Raw genomic sequence first — 21,845 nt, 5'->3', positions numbered from 1 at the left:
CCTTTTCTGATTAATTAACCTAAAATAACTGTCTCCGTGTCCTTTGTTTTATCCTTCCTCTCCCAATACTCTCCTGACTGTCACAGCTGGATGCTGCACAGTGCATGGCACTGCTGAGATCGGTGCCTTGGGTCCCTGCTGCAGGCTGCAGCACGAACTCTGTATCAGGGAGCTCTGAAACAGGCCCCGAGGATTTCTGGGCTGCTCCCTGCTTTCCAGGACTCTGCACGATGTAGAACAGCAAAACATAAGTCACTACCTACTCAGAGACCAGCTTCAACCTATTTTCTTTACTCTGTCTTCCTTCCCAAAGAAGCTCACTGCTTCAGGAAGGAAAACTTCCTTGAACCCTTAATCTTGCCAGTCGTTGCTCAACACCTTTGGCTTTGTTCTAAAGATACAGCCTTCCACTCTGCTTTTCCCTGCGTTTTGGAAGCTGTTCAACTTCCTCCTGGCAAGTGCAGTCGTATCGCAGTAGACAAGTGGTTGCTAATGCTCTCCTGCTTTCTTCTTGTCTTTCCTTCTTGTTTTCTAGTTCTGCAGGTGCTGCGCAAAGTAAGGCAGATCTCCCGATGGCTGGTCCTGTTTGGCCCAGGAAAGCAACGGCTTTCCACAGCTCTTGTTACAGTACCGAGTTGTTTAATATTGTTCCTTGTTTCTCAACTTGCTTTAGATCATGAGGATATTGTTTTAAGTCTGTATACACTTCTCATACCTTGTGCAGCTCTTGGTAGGTCAGCTGGTCTGTGTTACTGCCCTTGGAGCTCTGAAAGATGGTTTTGCTGCATTAATTTTTTTTTGACTTATGAAATAATTCCCTCCCTTACCATTCCTTGGTGTTTGGAGACTTCTTTTCTAATATACTTCTTAAAGAGGAAGCAAGGTAGGCTTTCCATTATCTGTGTGCTATCGCTATAGCTCATCATTTGCTGGGGTAGAATCATTGTATTTTACCCATCCCAGAAGAGCTGATATTTGGGGGAATCCCAGTGATACACTTTCTTTCTGCAAAAGATCCAGACCTTCTCTTAACTACCCTAGCATCTCTGCTTATTGCGTTTCTTCGTGAAGAAGCTTGGGTTGATGAGGTAGGTGAGTTCACACCAACTTCTTAGATTGCATTTTATCTGGATGTAGCGTCCTGAAAGCTCTACCCCAAGCAAAGAGTTGCTAACTTCATGGAAGTTGCTACAATGATGGAATGTCTAAAGCTGATGTCTGGTTTCCAGTATATTGCTTCAGGTCTTTTTAATTTAGAAGCTTAGGTACTGTACAGGATATATGACTTACCTGTTTTGAGGCTGTTAGGTTCCTAAAGGAGAGACTGGCCTTTGCGAGATACCTTCAGCTTCATAAAGTATTGATATAGGGAAGCGAGTCTCTACCTTCAAAGACAGTAAACTATGATTAGAGAGGGCAACTCTTGGTTTTAGATGCTTAAAGCTTCTTGCTTCATTTCTGCATTTTCCAGTTTCAGTGTTTTATTCTAGTGGTTCTGATTTGTCTGCCAGGCATTACTCTCCTCCCTCCCCCTCAACGTGAACTGCAGTTAAGTTTCGATAATACCAAAATCCTTTCCTACAACACCCAAGCTTTCTTAAAGAAGGGGAAAGAAGCCACCCAAAGCCTTGTAAATGTACATTGCACTATGTTAAGCTGTAAAGACCATTAATTCTTTGTGTTGTCCCAAGTAATAATTTTGACTCCTTTGGAACCGTGTGTCCGTGAGGAAGGAAACAGATTCTGAACTTCATCCTGCCTTGTGTACCATTTTCACAGTGATGGATTATTGCTTTTCTTGTTCCTTTTTTGCCTTCTGATCTTCTTTTCTTCAAATATCCCGTATCCAGCTGTGAGGTGTGCTTTGCTTTCCCCTATGGCACTACTATCTAGAGTTTACAGTAACTCTTTGTAGATATTCTTCATGTCTTTCATTTCTGAGGTAGGGAAAGAAAATTTTCCTTAATGTAAAACTGCTATTGGTCTATTAGGTTAGTCCTCTTCCCTATCAGAAACCCATTTCACATTTTTTTATTGCTGTGAAAGGCTCTTCTTGTGTTCTGCAAGGTCTGTGCTTGCCCGTGAACGAGAATCCCGAGATGGGTTTGAGAAGTGGATGTTTCCCAAAGGAGAGCTTCCAGTGCAGCCTTGGCCTGGTGTTGCCCTTGGAGATGATGGGGTAACTGTGATACGATGATTCACTATGCAAAGGAGAAATGACTCCCTTGAGTTTTTTCTGTCCTTTCCATAAACTTCACCATGAAAACAGCGCTCTATGAAAAACAGAAAAACAAACCCAACCAAAAAAAAAAAGCTTCTATTTTTGCTCGAGCCTTTTCAGGCAGTTCATGACAAATTCTTTAGGCATGTTGCAAAAGTCAGGAATACTCAGTTGAAATGTCTCGGCAATGCATCTGAGAAGCATTATATAAATAAATAGACCAGCTCTTTGAGAAGCCTTAACTCCAAAATGAGTCTAACCTTGTAAACAAAGCAGGCTAACGAGGAGAACGTAGCACTGCATGACAGAAGATGGGAACGGGGGGGGATAATGCAAACTAGACGCTTCTCTATCTGCACTGTCCCCAGGCCTTTCATGTGCTCGTTACTTTGTCTTGCTTTTTAAGAAACTAACCTGCAGCTGGCTAGTACTTGTGCAGGGATCTGTTTTTTTCCTGCACAAAACAAGAACTAAATTGTAAATGGTTTGTTTGCTCTGAGATGTCTTTTGGGTTGTCAGTTGGCCCTACTCCCATCACTTTATACTCTTTGTAATGGTATATTTTTTTCCCCCCCTTCCCCTTTGTACTTCTTGCACTGCAGTCAGCTCTCATTACAGGCCATTGCAATGTGATTTGATCAGCTCATCAGGCCAAAGTTGCTGTATGCTTCATTTACAGAATTCTGTTGGAGTCTATTGGTTGTGTTAAACTCTCCTAAAGTAGTAAATCATGGCCCAATGGAGCTCATGGCTTGACAGACCCACTGAGTGACCTTGGATCCATTACATGGTTCTTCCACATGCTTCTGTTTCCTGTTAATTTACCATCCTCACCTTTTGGACCATCACAGAATCATCTAGGTTGGAAGAGACCTCCAAGATCACCCAGTCCAACCTCTGACCTAACACTGACAAGTCCTCCACTAAACCATGTCACTGAGCTCTACATCTAAACGTCTTTTACAGACCTCCAGGGATGGTGACTCAACCACTTCCCTGGGCAGCCCGTTCCAATGCCTAACAACCCTTTTGGTAAAGAAGTTCTTCCTAATATCCAACCTAAACCTCCCCTGGTGCAACTTTCGCCCATTCCCCCTCGTCCTGCCACCAGGCACATGGGAGAACAGACCAACCCCCACCTCGCTACAGCCTCCTTTAAGGTACCTGTAGAGAGCGATAAGGTCGCCCCCTGAGCCGCCTCTTCTCCAGACTGAATGGTTTTCTTTTAAACTTGGTCGGGCTATTTAAATGTAGCAAGAGTCATACAGATATTCTGTAATAATATGGTAGCAGGACAGGGAGATGTCTTCCGAGAGGTTTTGAGTGGTAAGCTCTCTTTGAGCGGTAAGCTTACTATAGCTTGCAGGTAGGATTGCTCTACTAACTCAAAATATTATAATTACACAAAACATTAAGTTTCCATAAAATGAAATTTACATAAAATGAAAGAAGCTTAAGCTGAGGTGATGGGAGAGAAACCCGATTGCTTTGTTCAAGGGGAGTGCACTGTGAACTTAAAAATTAATTTATATCAAGTCATTTACTCATCTGCATTTCTCTTGTCACTGTAAGAATCTTCTTTGTAGAGCCTGAAACTCCAGTGCTAAAAATGTGAAATCAATAGGTACTGTTATATCCACTTAAAAAAAATATATTGTATTGATTTGCAGATAATAACAGCAGTTCATTCTTGCAGGATTACATTCCACTTCCTGTCATGGAGATTACTCCCTTATACATTAAATCTGAGATGGAGAACATAGGTATAAAACTGCTTTACTTTAATGAATAGTCATTTTAGTCTGGGCACTAAAATGAGATATTTCTTTAAATTTATCTCTAGGGATTATTTTTATTTCCTGGGCAAACCCTGTGTTACCAAAGACTCTAGAATGCTATTAAACTTTTAAATAATCTTGTCTTGCCTCATTCTTGCAAGTGCTTGAACTTGTCCTCTCTTTGATAGCAACTAATTAAGCAAAATATCATGCTCTTTCTGGTCTCCTCCACATCCTTGATCAGAGGGTTAACACCGTGTTATCTCGGGTATTAGATGCTCTTTGCTAAACCCTAAGAATCTACCAGCATCCAACTCCCCATGCTTCGTAACAGAGTTCTGTCACCTTCAGAGGATTAAATTCTTCATGCCGATCATGGTGGCATGTATCATTTCCCATTGTGCAGCTATTTTTTTCTTGTACTTTGGCTCATTTAAAGGCTATTCTTATTAAGCATAGGTGACTTCATCTTTGTGCGTTAAAATAATTCTTCTCTGCTCTTTCTAGGTAATCTGGCTTCTCAGAAACCTCCTGCTAAATGCAAGGGTTTACTGACTGTTACACGTGAGGCTGATTTTGGTACAGATTCTGGATATCATAGGGTAAGTGTGCAGTTATCTGTTTTTTGTGTTTTTCTTTAATGCTCTTGTCCACTTAACACACTTTCCCTGACTGCAGCAAATCCCTGTCAGAACATTTGCAACCGACCATCTGTGTTACACTTGGAAAAATAATGTAGTAAGATGAATGCTAGTGTTGTAAACCTGATAAAAGGTATTTGAATTGGGTTGTACATCTCCTAGAGGGAGCGAAGTTTGTCTCTGCAGACTTGCAAGTCTATATCTTATAAAACTGCAAAAAGCTGTAAGCCACTTATTCAAGTGTAATGATCATTTTGAGTTTTAAGTTATAAAATACACTTGCATCTTTGTGTTACAAATAAAACATTCTTTATAACACAATTACAATCTTGCAGACTTCACAAATATGTGTCAGAAGGCAGAATCACCTCTCTGGACCTGCTGGTTATACTCTTGCTAATGCAGTCCACGATGGATGCATTTGCTTTGTTGCACGGGTGTATTTCTGGCTCAAGTTCGATGTGTTATCTGCCAAGACCACTAAGTCCTTTTTTCTCCTAATTTGAATCTGTTTAATTTTTCTCACACTGTTGTGCAATTCTAGTGCTTGCTGTTCCCTTGGTAGATTCTTTGCTGAACACCTCAGCATCCCCAACATCTTGGTTGTAACCTCTCTGTCAGCCTCTTCCCACAAATAGGTTTGTACTACATGTTGGAAACTATTTTCATGGATGTATTTCACTGCAAATCTAGCTTACAGATTTCAGTGTAGCCTTGATAATTTAAAAATGTTTTTCAATTCCTATCATTAGTATGTTCACGGTAAAACAGGAAATCTTGTGTATGCTTGGGTGTGTACAAGTATGTGTAAGAAAGTGTATTTAATCTTTTTCTCTGTGCTGCCAATACAAAATCATAAATAGTTTATATAATAGAAAAATGAAATTACTGCTTGAAGTTGAGCCTGAATTTTGAATAAGGCTTTTATTTTATGTTCCTTCTTTGTTTGTCCCTGCATGTGTATGCAATGCTGTAAATTGCGGATACCAACAACTGTAATTGTATTGCAGTTGTAGTAAAATCAAACATTCTCTAAACAACCTTTTTTTTAGTAGCCCTCACAATGAATAAAGTGTTATCTTTTTCCCCTGCTTTAATTGTGTATGTGTTGGGAAATATGCCAGGGAATGGATGCTTAGGAATCCTGCCCCAGCCTTGTCACACAGTTCAGATGGCCCTTGGGGAAGGGAGAAGTGCTGTAGCAGGCTTTGCTGCCTAGCTTGTTCATAATGGCCTACCGAAAGGACCAGGAGAGCATCAGTAGTTTGGTGCTCAGATCATAACTAATGGTTTTGGCTGGGGTGGCTGAAGCTCACGTGCAAGTTCCTTTGTTTATATTGACTGAAGAGGAGAGGAAAAAGCATTGAGCTGGCAGGTGGAGCAAAGAGGGTTTAACACATTGAGTTGGGGGAGGATGGTTGCATGGAAAATAGGTATGAGAAACAGAGGAAAAAAATGTATGGGAAAGAGGATGAAGACTTTAACTTGCAACCTAGCATTTTGTTTTTAATTTAGAGAAATGTTGTCCTACTGATGAAGTAGTTATACTAGAGCAACTCATACGGTGGTGAGTGACAGTTTAATTCACTTTCCGTGGTGGGGAATGTCTAGCAAATCTGGCTCGTGATATGTTGCAGCATCGCGTAGTTCAAATCAATACAAAATGCTGAGGATAGTCTTAGGCTGAATATCAACATATTGTATAATTATTCTGTTAGATTACGGTAGTCCTCTGGGTGTTTCTGGTACAATGTCTGTGATCTAGTTAAGGGAGGAAACAAACAAAGAAACAAGCAAACAAAAATTTTCTCTTTATTGGAGCTATTTACCACAAATAGCTGTTGTGTGTATTTGGAAATTATGCATCAGTTTTGTCCAGGCTACCTCATCAAGGCTTCTGCTACAAATTGAGAAGTTGTTCGAAGGAGGCTTGGATGCTTGGATTTTAGGATGAATTTTTGTCCATTTCTAGAAGCGAGCTGCCTGTAGGAGGCACATGCTTGGCTGTCATACACATTTGGGGATATTCCTAGCTCAGCTCAGTCTCCCTTAAAACACATTTTAACTTCTTCTGAAGAGCACAGAAGGTATTTGTGTATGTTGGCCATAACCCTATATATCTTGATGATCACATGCTGTTGCAATTTTGGTGTTCTAACTAGGCAAGTACTTAACCTCTGTTTTTTTCTGGTTCAAACTAAATCAGCTTTCACCATATGCAGCACCTCCTATGAAAGTGCAGGTGGAGAGGAATTTGAAATGAAAGGAAGAAGTAGCGAGCTGTTACCGCGATGCAGTTATTTTAACAGTGGGTCTCAGCACGACAGCCTGATTGCTTTTCTGAGTATTTCTTACAAGGAGCGTGGGTCAGACGAGGTATGTAAACTCAAAGCAAGACCTCAAATGACCACACGCGTTTAGGTGCTTGAACAGAATGACTGTGTTTTTGCTTTTCATTTTTTGTAACATTAGGTGGGTTAAAGCAAAGATTGCGGTTTGTTCCATTCCAGGAGAGAGCAAGCTGAAAGAAGTAGAAGTTGTTCATGGAAGTCCAGGGTCATACTTGTATGAATTTGTGATAAGCTTTGGGATGAAGCAAAGAAACCAAGGAATAACCTCACTTGTATTTGGTATGATATTCATAAAATAATCTAGTTAGGGAAGGACCTCAGGAGGTAATCTCAGCCAACCTCCTGCTCAAAACAGGCCAGCTTCAGAGTAGAGCTGTTTTTTCAGGGCTAGGGCTGTGGCTGTGTCCAGGCAAATCCTGAATAACTTTGAGGATGGAGACTCAGCAGCCTCCCTGTTCAGCCTGCGCCAGGTGCACTCACTCTGATCTTTTACTTCCTTACATCTAATGAGACTTTTCCCTTGCTGCAACTTGGACCTGTTGCCTGTCCTTTTACTGGCTGACCCTGAGAAGAGTGCCTGTCTTGTGTGTTCCAGACCGCTAACTATTCACTAAATCATTAAAAGTTGGAAATGTGAGTTTATAAAGAGCTCAGATAATGTTTGTCAAGCACCTGTGCATAGGAAGTCTTTTATTTTTGTTTGTGCTTGAGTCCATTTAACACTTGTATTGGAGTATTCTTTTTAATGTGGCTCTCATTTTGCTGCCCTGTTGGTGTCAGTGAGCAAGGTGGAGTAGGAGGTGGGCGATGTTAATACTATCGTCTCTGTAGGTGCTGACACAAAAATACCTGTGTTCCCTTCTGTCTATAGATGATGCATGTCAGGACATGATTTACTCACGGAGCTCGGAGTTCAGTATGGTTTCTGTTCTTATCTCTGCCACAGCCACCTTTGCAATATTTGTGCCTCAGCTTCCGTATCATTAAAATGGAGATTACATACTCTTATTCACGAGAGTGCTGTGAATTCTACAGTAACTGTTAAATGCTTTTGGTTCCTTGGGAGCAAACTGCTATAAAATAGGCAAAAAATATGTATGTTTATAGTATAAAATACATGCTTGTAGTTATACAGGGATATGTTAACTCTCTACTTCTAGTAGGTTGCTTTTAAACCAAAGAAATCGACTTTTGTAATGTGTTGTTACCATACAAATAAGATGCTTTTATCCAAATTACTTGTTGGAAATTGAAGGAGACATGCACAAGGGTTGCTAGGATGCCCTCATTTTTCACGTTCAGGATTCGGAAGTAGAAACAAAGCTTAGAAACCTGTACTTCTTTTAAATATTAAGTCCTTTCATAGAAGCAGTTAAATACTTTTTTGTCATCTCTAATAATAATGAGTTTTTGGTGCCGGGATGAGCAATAATTGCGAATGGCAAAAAGTTATCAGAGCAGTGTTGCTCAGATTGCAGATTTTATTAATCGTAAAAGAGATTATTCACCTTGAAAGGCTATTTTATAAGTGCTCATTTACATGAAAGCTTACTACCTAATTTATTTTGCTTGAAAAAACAACTTCAAACTTTGTTCTCTCCTTCAAATCTTGATTATTTCATTCTTCCCACCCAGTTTGCTATAATGTCATCTGTGTTCCTTACTTATCAATGAGACTAATTTCATTTTTACCCCTTCTCTCTCACAAATGTATATGCTTTTTCTTGCATTTATTCCATGCTTCTCTCCTGCATTCATTTCTTCCCCAGTTTGACAAAATGTTGATCTTCTATGAATGACTTGTGAGGTAGATGTGGTGTTTGGCCCTTTACATGGTTCTGACCTAATGAGGTGTTGGGATTTGCAGATGTAATTAAATTTTCATCCATTTTCTCCCACTTCCTTTAAATTGTTTTCAGCACGAGCCTTGATTTAAGTAAAGAAATCGAGCACGTTCTTTGCTGTAGGAATACAATTAGTCGGTGAGACTGCCCTGTGAGCTTAAAACAGGGTACATACTTAAGTACCTCTTTAATTGGGGCATTGGATGGTAAATTTGTCAGGGTATGGGTACAGCCTTTGCATGTTTATGCTAAAGACTTCGTACACAGAGCGTTGCTACGGCATGAATATTCAACTGCTGCCTGCCCCTTATTTCTTATGCTGAAATATTAATGGAGGCAGTGATTCTGCACCTGATCCTGCAGAGACCAGGTGCATGTAAGCCATCCTGTTGGTGATACTGTGCATGCACCCCAGCCCTTTTTGCAGGATTGTGCCTTTCTGGACCATGCTGAACACCAAAGACTTCCACTGATGCAGCTGGATCTGCAGCTGCTGTTGCTAAAATGATGATGGGCTGCCATGTGGAAGGCAGGAAGCATGGGCTCTGCTCCTGGCTGTGCCACCAGGTCATCGTTTCAGCCTGTGGAAGGACATTAACTCCAAGGGGGGAATAAAGCTACTACTCAGCGTAGCAAAAGCGATTTCAGACGCACAGATAGAGAAGTACGTTACTATAATGCCCATCATGACAAAGCTCTCTTCAAACTTTGCAGGTACCAAATTGAGATCCTTCAGCTGGCATTTTCATCACTCAGCCTTTTTCAGGATCAGATTGCAGACAGCTCGGTGGCAAAACACATTCAGAAGTGCAGGATTCCTGCACTCTGCTATGCTCTGGGCTGTGACTTTAAAATACAATTTCACAATTTTTATTGCAGGCTTCTGAGTCTATTTTCTAAACTAATATTTAAAGTAGGCCCCCACCAATTCAAAGTTAGATGTTTAATCTACAGTGTATTTCAACACAAAATTATGCAGGCTAAAGTGAAGATTGGTATGGTAGTGAAGCAGATTCTTCTGTTTCATGTATATTTGAAAGCTGAGAAAGCTTCTGCTGAAGCCAGACGACACAGGCTTGTCAAATTGTTCACGAACGAAAAGATGGAATTAATTTGCAGTATCTCATTTGCCATCTTGAGTTTTGTCATGAATTTCCCCTACTAGTCAGCCTGAAATGCCAAATGAAAAAGTGTTTCAGTGAGAGATAATATAATATATTAAGAAAATGTTATTGATCACAGTGTGCTTTTACTGGAAGATGACTTTTTCTGACCGGAACACAAGGGATTTTGCCTTGTTATGGTAGGAAAATGTATTGTAATATGCAAACAGGATTATTGTTAAGGTCAGAGCAACTTTGTTTCCACATTCCACTTCCTCTGGAAGCAAGCTTCTCCACAGCAACACTGTCTGCTGGGCTAGGAAAAAGAACAATTTCAGTTTGTAACTTTTTTAAAAAAGGTTACAGCAAGTATTAGCTTCTCGAAGGAAGGAAATGAATGCTGCTCCCCACATCCCCAAAGGTCAGAACTTGCAATTCAATAGTCATTTTGTAAGCATATTTTTTTTCTGATGGTAGACTGTTTTGTGGTTATTCTTTGTGTGTTGTTTTTTTAATGGTGGTTGGTCAGAATCAATTAACCCAGGTTTTCTTATTATGCATGTATTAATATGCATGTGTTATAGGCAGAAAAAGTTGCACGCTTTGGTTTAGAGAGGCTTCCACACACAAGGACTACGAGGCACTTAACTTTTATGGGGGAAGATTAACCAAGTGGAAGTGCCTGTGTTGCTCACAGACAGCTTATGTGGGTATATGAGCATGATTACTCTACAAAGCGTGAGGACATAAATTTGTGATGGGTTGCCCGGTACGTGCAACTTAGAACAAGGGCGTTTTTAAACATGCTTGATTTAAAGAGGCCTTCCACTGCATAAACAGTGGCTCAAAGCCATCGATGTCCCTGCTTGCAGTGAGGTTGCTTTCTGCTGAAGGGCTCAAAATTTACCCCCCCCCCCCCCCCCCCCCCCAAAATAAGTGTCTTCATGATGATATTTCTTGAAGGTATTTCAAGCTATTTCTAATGAAACTTGCCCAAAACATGTTCTGCAAAACTTAACTCTTCACCAAATCTTGTCTTTGTGTGATTTAGGTAGTAGTATTATGAGCCATGATAATTTAGACTGGAAACACAAAGGCATTTCAAGTAAACCCCTGCAAATCCAAGAATATTGTATTTTCTCTGTTTGTTTTCCTTTTGTCCCGCTCCACTTCCAGCACATCCCTCCAGTGGTTTTCTGTCTTTGTTGCAATAAATCTCCACTTCAGTGAATTTGAAGATATAAACCTGACTGCAAAAATTCATATCTGGTACAGTAGCTGGTTACTAACCCACTCAAAGGTTTCCACATGGCAAAAAGATTTCTTCACTGTGAGCAGCCATTTCCTACACAGGCAAAGCGGTGGGGCTAAAATTGTCATCAACTGTCATTGTATCCTGAAATGTAAGTATATTCCTCTGCTCCATTCTCTGATTTAGTCTGGACAACAAGAAGTTGTTGGTATAAATCACAGGAACAGACCTCAGTTGTATGAAAGACTCACTTCCGTCATCGCCTTTTGCAGACTTTTCTTCTAGCCATGTGCCGGGGAGAGGCCGCTTGTGTTGCTAAAGCAAGTAGGTGATATTAAGAGTTGAAAGTTTTAGATTCTGGCTTTTAGGGGAGTAAAATAAGAAAGCAAGTACTTAATTTTTTTCTCCTCTTTAGCTGCAAGAATTTGGTATAGTTTATTTAGCACAACAAACATGACTTAACGTTCAAGTGTAGCAAAGGTTACGGAGGAATATCATTAGACTTCCTACAGTAGTACTTTTATCATCTTTATTTCTTAGGGTTTTTAAAAATATACCAAAAAACCCCTCTGTTTTTCCTCCAGTGCTTAAAGAGGAGACGAGTTACTACCATCGCTTCACTTCCGAGTCCCCATGGGACCGTAGTTTAAGGCAGCTTGGCTCCTAGGATCAAGTCGGCTAGCTCGGATGTCTGCCCTGCGGGAGTTGCTCTCCTAAAGATGCTTTATGCTGCCACATATTTTCCTACTGCTTGGCAGGAAAACGATGCTCAGCTTTTGTGATTGAGTCTTCCCTGGATGTGCCAGAGCTCACCCCAGTCACAAAACGTTTCTTGTGCAGGAGCAAGTCTCCAAAATGCAGCAGCAGATCGACATGGCTGCTGTCGTGTCCCTGTCAGCTGCCTTTGGTAAGGCAAGGTAGAGTTTCAGCACGTGTATCAAAACAACTCTGGCAATGCAGCTGTTCAGCATTTCCTCACCACCTTTTGTGAGTAGCTCTCCAGAACTCTGTTCAAAATACCGCTGGAATCAGCTAAATGTGGCTAGCCCTGTGGATGAACTTTAGTACTTGGTTTGATGTGCCTGAAAAGATGAATTATTTAAACGTAAATCCATTTCGTTTTCATGTTCCTTATCCTCATGAACTGAGAGATGAGGGGGAAGAGGAGAGAGGAAAAAAAAAAGAAATCCTGTGGGAGAACAGTTTGTGCTGCTTAAATCATAGCCAAGTTGTTTTATTTGTTTTTGAAATAGTTCTTGGTGGGTACTGTAAACACAGGGAAGGTATCTGTCACTTTTACTGCGTTTCGCACCAAGCGTGGAAATTTAGCGGTAAGCAGAAAAGGCAATCTATAAAATCTCTTTGTAGAAGAGATTGATACAATGGCACCAAAGACATCTCTTAATATACGTGTCTAATTGTACTGCGGTAAAGAACACACACTAGTAAGCAGAGATACTGAGCAAAAACACTTCCGCTGAATGCTTACGATGACACAAAAATGCGGTTCTTCAAGAGCGCAAAAGGCTTTCCAATTTTTTTTTACTGCTTACAGGAGTTTTTTAAAAAGCCTTTTGCACAGATAAATTGAAAGATGCAGAATACCTCATCTCTGCCGGCAGTCGAGTTGTAGGAAGATCACGGCCAGATTTGAATCTTGCCTTGCTCAGCCGTGAGCTGCTTTACATCCCTGTGAAAGGCAAATCTACGCAGGCTGGATTTGAATAATGGAGTTGCCGTTAATGTCTAACATAAAAAGATGATTGGTTCTATATTTGATTTACGGGAAGCAAGAAGTGGTGAAGTATACAGTACACGAGGGGATATTTATGCTGCTAATGCTTAAAACACAGCCGAATGTACTGCACGCTGTAACCATTTCAAATGGCAAAAACAAAGGTGTGTGTATGGCAGTAAATCCCGTTATTCTGATATTAGAATGGCCCCAGATCAGGATCTAACTGTGCAGTCTCTTCAACATGCAGAGCAAGTCTGATAAGCCACTGTTTAGTTACTGCCTGTTACAGGATTATCGGCTTTGAATCAAAGAAAATAATTTCAAATATGTTAGGATTTAGGATATATTGTTTCGTCTTCATCAGTTTCTAATGCAAGAATTGTTTTTTCCAATTTATGTGCAAATAGGCTTCTAAAATCTGTTGCTGTGAACTGAGATTTTTGTCAGATTTTTTTCTTCATCAAATTACTCTTGTTTTGCTAATAACTGTCAAATTGCACCTCAACTCAGCATTTCATTGATGTATCTTGCCTGCAGTAGCTAACAGTAGTTCTCTGAGGTGTATCACTTGGCTGCTTTGCAAACAGGGTGCTCTTAAGTAATTCAGCTGTGCATTTAGATTTTTTTGAAATGTTAAAGCAATTATATTTGATTTTTAGAAGAATAATTCATTGTCAATTCAAACTAGGTGAATTTCTCAAAAAAAATGGAAGGCTTTCTGGAAGGCTTTCTCATAGGTTTGTAAGCTGCACGGACCTACTGCATTCATCGTCCTGCAATGTCTAAATCTAAAGCACATTAGCTATGTTTTTAGTCTATTTTTTAAGCAAACAAAATATTAGTATGGTCTTGATAAATAATATCTGCTCCATTTACATGCATCTACCCTTCCCACCATTTCTCCAGCAAAATCCTTTATAGGGATTGAGGTAGTAGAGCGCCCTGAGTTTGGAGCTGGTTAATAGCTTCCATCCACTAATGTTAGTGGTGATTGCTTCTGGCTGGTTTATTTCTGGGGCAGAAAGATGTTATTAAATAAAGAGCATTTGGTGAGCTTGAGATCAGTTCCGTCCGATACAGCAAATTTACCTCTCTTCCCTAACATACCATATCTTAAACCGAGCTCTACATTTGGAGCAACTTGTTTGTCTCAACCTACTATTTGGGGAAGGCAACAGAAACAGAAGACAAAACCCTACTTGGCTACTAAACCTCTCCAAGCAAAGTGTGTATTAGCCAATCTTAACTCTCTAGTTTCATTTTGAAAGAAGATCTTTAATATTAAGAAAATGCAGATGAATACCTGGCTTGGTGTGCTCCGTAGACTTGAACCAACAAGATCAATGTATCCAAATTATAGCAGCTTTGTCTAGTGTGGATGAGATGCTACTTACGTTTTCAGGTAAAAGAAATCAACAACTATTAATTTGGCAGAATTATTTATTTCTTACTGATGATATTTCCAGTGTATCTAATCAGTGCAGTCATGAATAGAAATGAAACAATTTAAGTAGAGGCACTGTACATTGTATGATCTTGTTTTCTCAAACTATTCCATAATGCAGTGAATAAATTTGTCTGTTCTGAAAAGACTTCTGCAAAAATCATACACAGTGCTTTCACCTCTATTATTTAATACAACTATTTTATAACTCTTGCAAGACAGTGATTTCTGCTTCTGCTACAGGCATCTGGAAAAATACTCATTTGAGGGGAACAGAAGGGAAGTGAAATCTTCTGGATTCTGAAAATCCAGACATGCACCAGAATCACTGGACTGAAAGGTGTGTGAGAAAACGATAAAACTGTCGTATTCCAAACCATTCCCTAACCTCTTGAACAGCAATGTTCAGCTTTACAGAAGGTAAATGAATAAGTGAAAAGAAGGTGGTTTGAATCAGCGCTTGAACTTGTGGGTGCCCAGAAGGAAATGTAGCTGAGCAGGATGAATGTGCATCAAGTCATATGGCAGCACTTGCATTTAGTTCCAAATCTTTGGATAAATTTGGAACACTGTGGGGAAGAGGCAAGTTTGGGGTGGCGTCACTGCTAAGCAATGACTGTCCATCAGACTAGTGGTGGAACTGATGCGCCATGGAAGGGTCTTCGCTCTCCTTGAGATGTTACACAGCGTGCTGTTTGGTTTGGGGTGGTGGTGGCCCAGGGTGACAGTGATAAACTGTGCACTCACTGCTGATGGAGATGTCTGTGTCGTAAGCAAACCAGGGAATCTTACTATGTGATGCTGTGGCCTGCACTGGCTAAAATGCCTTGTTAGGAAAATTTTCCAGCCAAAATTCAAATTTGGGTTTTAAAAGATGTTTATTTCAAGGTTTTAGGAAGCTGACTTTATTATTACTTTGCCCTTCTGGGAGCTGGGGGGATTTGCGTACTGCAATTTGAATATTTTATATGGGGAGCTTGACTTGTCCTTGGTAAGTAGCAATATAAATAGATTGTGTTGGTAAATCTAAAGCAGCTGGGAACCAGGAAATTAAGGTGTCACTTTATTCTTCCTATTGAAAGAATGCAGATACTGGATGCCATCATGACTTGTGTTACAGAGCCTTTCAGAAGCTGTGACTCCACTGTGTTCAGGCAGGTTTTTGGTAAGCAAAATCTTTCCCCAAGCCCACTGTTTTAATAGGTTTTAGTAGTGTAGCTAATTCCTAGGTACCAGAATACAAATGCGTGCTTCTCCTTCCTAAAACCCTCCTAGGATCCTTCACTGTAAGCCATGGCATACATTTTGCATTTCCACTTGTAAATCTCTAATCCTTAGGAATGGGTTCTGGACAGCGCAAGTGAAACTGGCTGCTGCCTTTATGATCTACCCTTGTCCTTTCTTTCTTTAAATTTAATTTTTTCAACTTGAGGAATTCTAATCTCACAATGAATTCCAACACGTACATGCTCTTAAAAACCTTACTGGCAGCCATCACCCCTTAATCTTTTCGCATTTCTTGTGATTAGCAGAGCTTTTTAATCCTAACACCAGACCCAACACCAACTGTTAACTGCACTTCTTGTTTTACAGCTAAATCTAATCCTTCTAGCAGTCTGAGACCAGCGTTATATTTATCACTCTGAAACTACCAACTGTAAGATGATGTGGCAGTTCCTGAGTTTTTTTTCCCACTTTTTTTCCTTGTCATGGATTGATAAATGCAACGATCAGTCTAAGGTTAGATTTTTTTTATATGGTGATTTCCAGAAAAATATGAAAACGGGCGCTTTCCCCCACCATGTCTTTTTCTCTCCTGTATTTCTTGCCTGACCAGGAGAAGGAAAAAAAATTCTTTCTACCTGAGTTTGTGATTAGTAGCAAGATGTGTAGGTGGAATATGTTTTAGTGGCTTTTTTCCCCTCTCCCTCCCCCCACGCCTATTAATATATCTGTTAGTAAGCTAATGCTATTAGGTTATGCAGACTGGTTAGTGTACAGGGAAAGATAAGACAGCCATCAAATCCTTGCGGTGCCCCAAAACATCTTTCTGTACTGCCAAAGGTTCCGTGTGTTTGTCCATGAGGCAGCAACAGATTTTGTATCCAGTCACTTAGCGAAGAAAGGGTAAAGAAATTGCTGTTAATATATTTACTGGTGTGTTTTTTCCCCACCTGGAAAGTTGCGTGGGTGTTTACAGTCTCTACAGGATCTGCTCTGAATTTGCGTTAGGGAAGAGGGAAAGGGAGAACTGAAGAACTGCAAACTCTGTTTCTCTTTTGTCGTTGCTGCTTGATTTGTTTGATTATTTTTTTTCCCCCAAGGTAGGAGCAGGGAAGGCTTTGGCCAGAAGCATACAGTCCCCCACGTGACCCTATTTTGCTGAAATCCTAAAATCATTTTTAAGGCTGATGAAAAGAATGGAAAAGAGGAGTTGAGCAGAGAATAAAAAATAATGCTTCTTCATAATTACAGTAGGTAATAGCAAACTTTGTCTTCTGCTGCTGATGTCTTTCCACAGTCCATTTTTTCTCAGCTGTGCTTTTCTTTCCCCAACCAAAGAAGCTGTAATTTTTACTGGCAGTGCAAGCTTGAGAAAGTCTTTCAGATTTTAAAGCAAGGTAGGAAGTTTCTATGTAAGTGTGTGTGTGCATATATATGCTTGTATATGTGTATGTATTTAAGGACCAATAGTCTTCACTTTGTGAAAATTTCATGTCTATAGACTTGTCTGAAAGCTCATCTATTTTTTCCATCAATTGGATAGTAAAAGAGCATTTCTTCCTGTGTTCATTGCCTTGCTTATATCCTTAGACCATGTCAGCTCTGGCAAAAATGCTGCCTTTGTATTTAAAACAGGAACAAAATTGCAAAGCTATCAGTAGTTCAAGGCAGTCAAAATGTAACTGTCCTTGCCCTTCTGACATTATTAAATGTATAGTTACTTAAACCTCTTTAATCCATTACTAGCAAGATTGTCTGGTGGTTGGAAGAAGAAGCTGAGCTTTCATCCCTTCTCTGCGGAGCTGCTCTGCACTTCTGTTCAGGAGGGAATACATAAATGCCCGGTGGTTGGGCCTTTGGCTGTCTTCATTTTGTATGGCAATCATGGCATTTTGGGGAGCCACACACGTGCATACACACCCCACCATGCCTGCATTGGCTGTTCCTGGTTTCCTGATGTGGTTTCAGGGCTCCTTGTACCTCTTCTAACAGTTCCTTTCCCTATGCTCTAACCTCCTTTTTTTTTTTCCTATTTGTTAGAGTTGAGCCGAGATGGGTTTGTACAAACTTCTGCAGTGTTTTAACAAACATGAGCTGTGATAATTCAGAGATGCCCCTTTCCAAAGGGAGAAGGGTCCATAATGTACTATTGAAATGGGGCTGCCATGCTTTTTCTCTGCTGCACACCTTTGAGGTCTTTCCTGTAACTTAAACTTTCGTGGGTGGTGTAAAAATCATGGAAACTGTGCAGGTCAGAACTGGTCTTTGTAGTGAGATGCCCATGGAGGGAAGCTGGTGTGCTGGCTGGGATCTCCCTGGCACCTGGGCTGGAGATGCCAGCCCCAGCTGCTCTTCTGAGCTGCAAATGCTTGTGGATATGGAAGGAGGGGATGAATTGAGAGCTGGTGAGAGTGGAGCTGGAAATGTTCATCCCTGGTCTAAAGCTACAACTTGGGAAGCCTTGCTGCACCTGCAGGGCTCATGGTGCAGAGAAAGGAGAGGTTGGAGAGGGGGAGCCCTAAGTTATAGCACCTTAATGTCTCTGTTGCCATTTTCAGTGGTAAACTGGCATAGTGGGGATATAATGTGAATTAGAAGAGGGCTGTGACTGAAAATTGGGGTGGCCAACAGAAGAGAAGCATGGGGGACAGGTAAGCACAGAGCTGAGAAAAATGCCAATACCCTGGATAAAACAAAAAAATCTGGGGTGGCTCCTTCAAACTGGCTGCAGTGCTGCTTACTGCCACAGGGACTTCTGAACTTGAGTGTTGCAGTTGTTTTATACTGTTTACCTCCTTCTCTCTGGCTGAATTTCCTGAAGAGAAATATTTCCCCAACCCTGCCTGAAATTTCTGAAGTGCTTTGTAACTGTTCCCTCTCCAGTCTGTGCTCTGCACAGCTGTTTTCCTGCACAGCATCGTACCTACATGCAGTATAGAAAATCACTCTAGATTATAAAGATAAAAAGCAAAACATATTTATCAGGCATTTCTCTTCTTCAGCAAAGAGGGAATATGTGTTCCTTTGAAGTCTTATAACTGAAAACCATGCTGACAGTTGATTAACGTAGAAAGTTGAATCCTCTATCTCTTCCTTTTCGTTCCAGTTTTGAACTCCAACTACAGAACATGCATGGTGGGTGGCTGACGATCCCATTACCATGTTCCTCTCCTTCAGTATAGCTGCTGAAAACTTTTTTTCCCCTGGTATGAATTGTAAAAATCAATATTCTGGCTGATGTGGAGGAAGGAGTGGTGTGCAGGTTGATACCTAGGGATCTGCAATCGTTAGGTGTGAGATTGCTTTCTCTCTGCAATGGTTACAATCTTGGTCTTATATACTGCCTACAAATTTTGGTTTTATATATGTAAGACATGCTCTTACATCTTTATGATAAGTTTAAAGGGGACAGAAATGATTAAGGCTGATATCATGAATAGGAGATGCTCAGTCCCTAAAAATTGCTTGTATAAATAGTTTTCCAGAAGGTGACAGTCCTAATCCCTTACATCAAATTTTATTCATTCTTCTACCTCTGTAAATGTAATTTCTTCAATAGTTTTGAAGCTTGGAAAGTGGTATCCTTCAGGCTACTCCGTACTTTAGAAATTTGTTCACCTCCCTCAAAATAGCAGTGACCAGCGAAGCTGAAATGGAAGAAAATAGTGATTAAAACCTGAATAAGAATGTGTGGAACACAGGAAGAAACCCATGTTCAGAAGACACTAAGATTCAAGAATAAGAAATATTAATACTGATGTGGTCCTGAATCCCAACAGGGCAGCCATAATTTTCTGCCATTATAGACACAGTAATTTTTAACTTAAAAATTTATTTCCTTGTCAGTCCCACAAGCGATCCGTTGATGTCAGCTCAAAATTTAGGCTGCAGGAACGAGGTAGCAGTGAATGGCAGCGCCGCAGATCCTGCGAGCAGGACAGTGAATAGATATGCAAAGCATGTTTTTAACTGCTTGAAATCCAGGAACGCACTGTACCTGACCACATCCTATTTCAAGGTCTGTCAGCTTTGAGGATTCGGCAAGCTACCAGTGTCTCTTTTTTGAACATGCCCATGAAAGTAATTGTGAATGATTAATTTTAATTACTGCTGGCTCAGGGCAGATCCTTGGCTGTGCAGATGGGTTTTATTACAACATGTCTGAGTTGTTTGGGCTTGGAAACTCGGAAACTTCTGCAGCATGGAGGGTGGGCTCGGGAAGGAAAATGTCTGCAGGAGGCTCCTTTCCCATCTCCCATCATCACTTAATAGTAGTGCAACACCCACAGCAGCTGCCTGTGGGGTGTGTGTGTGCATTACTGTAACAAGCACTTGAAATTGGTGGTTGGGGGGGAATGGCTGGAGGTGAAGACAACCGATGGCTGCTCCTGTTGCTTTATGGCCTCTCCTTTGTTTCTGTGCTCTTCTAAACTGGAAATGAGCAGAGGATGAGAACGTCACACTACAAGAACTGTATTTGTTTTAGCTTTCAGATGCATTCCTTCTGCCTTACATGGCCACAGTCGGGCAGTAGTATTTTAAACTGTTAGCATTTAGAGATGTCCTCCAAGACGATCAAATCATACTTGCTCGTGTACCTCCTGTAAAACCTAACCCATGGGCAGGGGGCTGTTATCTCTATTTCAGTGACAGACTGATCAGAAGTCAGTTTGGTATCTGTCTTCCCACAGTCTGTGTAGGGTCTCAAAGGCTCTTGGAGAAGAGATAGGTTTGAGCCTCATCTTACCTCTAGCAGCTGGCACTGCTGGCTCTCATCACTGAACAGCTTTCCTCTCAGACGTTAAACCTGAGTGTTGTCATTCCAGTTCAGGAGATTTATTTATTTGTAAGGTTACAGCATGTATATGCAGATACCCATGAGACAAGAAGAGGTCTGTCAGATAAGTTGCTATCCTCCAACTCTGAAATCCACAGGTAAAATCTTGTGCTTGACTTGAGTTGTAGCTTTGCCACAGGCTTGCTTTTTTGACCTTGCTTTTTTTTCCTGTTTTTGCTTTCCTATTAAAAACATGGGAGCTGGGCGGAGACTGAATTTGTTTGCTTATTCTTTTTCTTATGTTCTTGTACAGTACTAACAGGGAAAAAAACCCGTTCAGTTGGGACTGTGTAGAATCAAAAACTGCATGCAAAAATGTCATAAAAACCAACAAACGTCCCCAGTTTAGAAGTGTTTGCTCATGGAAATTTGTTCTCAGCCAGTGAAATTCAGTTTAGTATTACTAGACTTCATACCACGTGAATGTGCAGATCAGCAGCCCTGATTTATGTTTCTACAGAATTTTAAGGAATATTCCTAGTCCAAAAGTGGCTTTCAGAAAGCTTTCCGTAGCAGGCTTCTCATTTCTGGTTTGAAAGCAGAGCTCTGTAGACAGCTGAACTTCAGTCCCTGAGCTGTTTGTGTATTCCTTAAAACTCTTCCCATTTCATTCTCCTTAGATATTTGTACAGTTCTTACCAATTTAGTTTGATATTGTCCTTTTAGACGGCGGCAAGCACTACATCTCCCCAAGAAATTTTATGGTGGTGTTGGGAACGGAGCCCAGGCTGCCTGCGCCCCAGCCTGATGTTTGGCTGTAAAATAACACCACCTTCGTTAGCCAGAGGATGACTAAGCTGTCCTCGTAGCATTCTGCGATGGTAAATTTTCCTCCTCCCACTGATGATGGTTGTGTTCACGGTACCCAACTGATTGCCAAAAGTTAGCAGACAGGGCAACATCGGAGAGTCTTGTACCAGCCTGTGGAAATGGCTGGAAAAAGTCAACTTTTCTGATGGTTAGAAGAGCAGGATTATTTACCCTCTTCCTTTAGCTGTGTCTTCAGTTAAGATTTTCATGGATCAGTACAATTCTTATATTCTCTCTACCAGTAACTACCTACCTATCCTCGCTTTTACTACAGCACCTTTTACTTGTTTCATGCTTTTTTTTCTTTCCCTTTTTCCATTCTGTACAGTTAAAACGGAGCAAAATGCATGCTTACAGAATATGAGATAAGACACGGAGCAAATCTCAGACTAGAGAAGTTTCACGTAGTGTCAAACTATGCAATTCCTTTTTGCCTTTCTTCAGGCCTTCATGGTGTAACACTTTTTGAATCACCTGTGATTATGGAAACATCTTTATTTTTTTCTAGCTTTCTCTGTAGACTAAAATTTAAGTAATCAGTCTAAAACATAAATGGAAATGGTATATTGTGCTGTTATCAGCCACATTGGCTATGAGGAAAA

At 40.6% G+C, this 21,845-nt stretch overlaps 1 protein-coding gene across 35 annotated transcripts in view; it reads left to right on the top strand.

The window, feature by feature from the left end:
• The window catches only part of KLHL29 (kelch like family member 29), a 391,775-nt gene that overhangs the window by 60,169 nt on the left and 309,761 nt on the right, over positions 1-21,845 (top strand). For 12 of the 35 annotated variants that reach the window (XR_004780729.2, XR_007708144.1, XR_004780735.2 and 9 more), the window contains exons 2-6: positions 4,507-4,601; positions 14,616-14,712; positions 15,455-15,537; positions 15,966-16,112; positions 16,697-16,850. The gene's annotated coding sequence lies outside the window, so the exon portion shown is untranslated. Of the gene's footprint in view, positions 1-3,915; positions 3,985-4,506; positions 4,602-6,155; positions 6,208-6,846; positions 7,017-7,112; positions 7,271-11,114; positions 11,342-14,615; positions 14,713-15,454; positions 15,538-15,965; positions 16,113-16,244; positions 16,266-16,696; positions 16,851-16,934; positions 16,979-21,845 lie in introns of those variants that run through there. The other 23 variants (XM_035560203.2, XM_035560199.2, XM_035560193.2 and 20 more) reach the window with 14 other exon arrangements.

Source organism: Cygnus atratus, chromosome 3 (assembly GCF_013377495.2).
Source record: "Cygnus atratus isolate AKBS03 ecotype Queensland, Australia chromosome 3, CAtr_DNAZoo_HiC_assembly, whole genome shotgun sequence".
Lineage (NCBI taxonomy): Eukaryota > Metazoa > Chordata > Aves > Anseriformes > Anatidae > Cygnus > Cygnus atratus.
Note: the sequence above shows the minus strand (reverse complement) of the source record. Positions and strands in the feature narration are given on the sequence as shown.